The sequence below is a fragment of the Rhagoletis zephyria genome, unplaced genomic scaffold (genome assembly GCF_001687245.7).
Source record: "Rhagoletis zephyria isolate East Lansing unplaced genomic scaffold, Rhagoletis_zephyria_1.1 Rzeph_scaffold_07028, whole genome shotgun sequence".
NCBI classification, from domain to species: Eukaryota; Metazoa; Arthropoda; class Insecta; order Diptera; family Tephritidae; genus Rhagoletis; species Rhagoletis zephyria.
The window spans coordinates 159-2,983 of record NW_016164111.1 but is presented as its reverse complement, the minus strand read 5'-3'; positions in this window follow the sequence as shown (position 1 = coordinate 2,983).

Genomic DNA, 2,825 nt, shown 5'->3' with positions numbered 1-2,825 from the left:
AAAACCAATTTTGAATTGCACGACCCACTCCGTTGCTTATGCCAGGATTTTAACTCTCATTCCAGCACGTTTGATATATCAGATCCGCTTTTCAGCATTAAGAAAGCGATACTCTCCTCTCTCAATAAGTGAATTATTGACATAAATACATAAAATCAGCTGATGAATTTAGTTCTGTAGCTGAACAGTTTTAGATCTCGACACTTAACAAACTCCTGCCTATCGTGACTCGGCGCAAAAATTTAAAATAGTGGTTCCCTACGTCATGCGGACTGCGCCCCTCGTGCGGATGGGCGGGAATGGAGGGTAAAAACCGTTGGGATATATTATTATTATTAAACTGTTTGTGGTTAGTGTAGTGTTGCCTAACTTAGCCGTTATACTCCGCCTGACTAGTAAAGTCTCAATCAGAGCGGCTACGTTTGGGTCAACACCAAAATCTTCTAAGGCACCCGTAATGGCACTTGCATTGATGTTGTTAAAGGTGCCTTCTATGTCTACAAAAGCAACCAAAGCATACTCCTTATCTGATAAGCTTTTTTCCACCACTTATCTGATAAGCTCTTTTCCACCAACCCGACAAGCGAGTGTAAAGCGGTTGCCGTCGATTTGCCTTTCGTGTAGGTATGCTGCGCTGGGGAGAGCCTACTGGTTGGTATCATGCTCCGTAAGTATTCATCCACTATCCTCTCTAAAATTTTAAGGAGGAAAGACGTGAGACTAATGAGCACAGTATATATAGTAATAAACCTTTTAGCAGTTTTTCACCATTTGGTCCCCGAGGAGTACTTTTGGGTTGTGTGCAGCGTTTTCGTTTTGCACGCACGGCAACACTTACTGTGGGGAATTTCGCCTCATGATTAGAAAAATTCTTTTCGAGGATAAAATATACATAATTATGTGTTATTTATGAACAAAATGTAGGTTAAGTATAATATTCATCTTTAATGTATGCTGATATTCTTAATGAAGAATAATATCAATAGTTAAGTACATAATTAACGCTTGTGTTTTATAAACTGGAAAACTCAAATCGTAATTATAGCACTGAATGGAGTTTTCTTAAATGTAAGTTTAAAGTAAAAAAAAAGTCCATTATAAGATTATATTTTTATGAAAAACGTAAATTTCGTGAATTTATCAAGCAAAATTCAAAATTTCTGAATATATTTAAGTCTTTATTAAAAAAAAAACAAGATTTGTATAGTTATACAGACTCCAATGCCTGCCAGCGCATCCGCCCATACTCTTGATTAAGCACACCCAAGTTTGAGTGATCTACAAGTTATAAGCGTCTTCAGCATTTAACAGTTCATTATCATGTATGGTGTAATATAACAAGTTATACACTAAACTATGATAATCTGTACTAGTATTTATAATAATAGACAATAATTTGCAATGTTTTTACACTTTTGCAATTAATTTCGGTCATTATTACACAGTCATGACTTGTGCCACTCTCCCATAGTACGGTTTTTGCTCCCTTTCATACCACAGTAATTTTGTATACAACTCTGAATGAACAAAATGCATGCTCCTTCTCATTATCAACCCTGATCAGATTTTACCCCCGAGGAGTACTCGAAAAGGTTTATTACTGTATATACTGTGCTAATGAGTCTGAAGTCTTTGAGATTAATGTGGGAGGACTACTTGCCTTGAGTATGAAGGAGACTTTCGTCTCCGTCGTACAGTCCATTTGATAGTTGTCAACTGTTAAAGTTTTAATTTGACATACAATTGGAGACTAGCTGTGAAATGCCAAACTATAAATTATATTGCATATTTGGATTTATAATAGTATAAGCCCTTCTAATTTTTCGCGAAAAACATGGCTTCTCCGACGACTCTGTGGCGGTAAAATTTTGGAAAAAATTTTAATTATATGACTTGGTACCTTTGCCCGCCATTTGAGTATTGTAATTCTGACTTCATATTCGTAACCAGCGACCACAGAAACCCTACATAACAAGTTGAAAGTAAATCCATCAATATTTATAAAAAAATGTCTGACATAAAGTTCGCCATGTTTTGTGACGTTAGAAAAAATCTGACGTGGTGGATTAAAAAGGAATTCAGATTCGTGTTCAGCGACATTAAAAACATATCTTCGGTCCCTACGGAGAGTAGCACACTTCACTATTCGCGTGGAAGACTAGCACATTTCACTATTAGCGTAGAAGACTAGCACATTTCATTATTCGCGTCGAAAAGTAGCACATTTCAGACTTTTGCGTGGAAGACTGGCACATTTCAGATTTTTGCGTGGAAGAGTAGCACATTTCAGGTTTATGCGTGGAAGACTAGGATATTTCAGATTTGTGCGTAGAAGAGTAGCACATTTCACTATTTTCGTGGAAGAGTAGCACATTTAAGGTTTAAAATAAATCATAAAGGCATAATTTATATTGGAAATTAAGTGCTTATTTTATATTTCTATAATTGTATTATAAAATTCATGAAATTCAGACGGTATATAGCGTTTAGTGATCATTTGCTGGAGATCATCCACTTTTGTTTTATTAAAGCCATTTTTATGGTTAACCATTGAAAATTTGTTTTCAGTATGTTCAATTTCAATTAAAATAAAGTTCATTAAAAAAAAAACCATGTAAGCCCACGCTCAAAACTTTGTAGAAATCTAAAAAAAAATCAACTAATTTTCTTTCAAATTTCAAACTCATTTACTCAGAAGTGTTAAAATTATTTGAGTATGAAGCTTTATAGCCGATTCAATCGTAGTGTGATAATGTGCAAGTTTCAAGAGCCTTAAAATTACCTTTGATTCTGTTTGTCGCATTTGCTCCCATATAACGAATAAA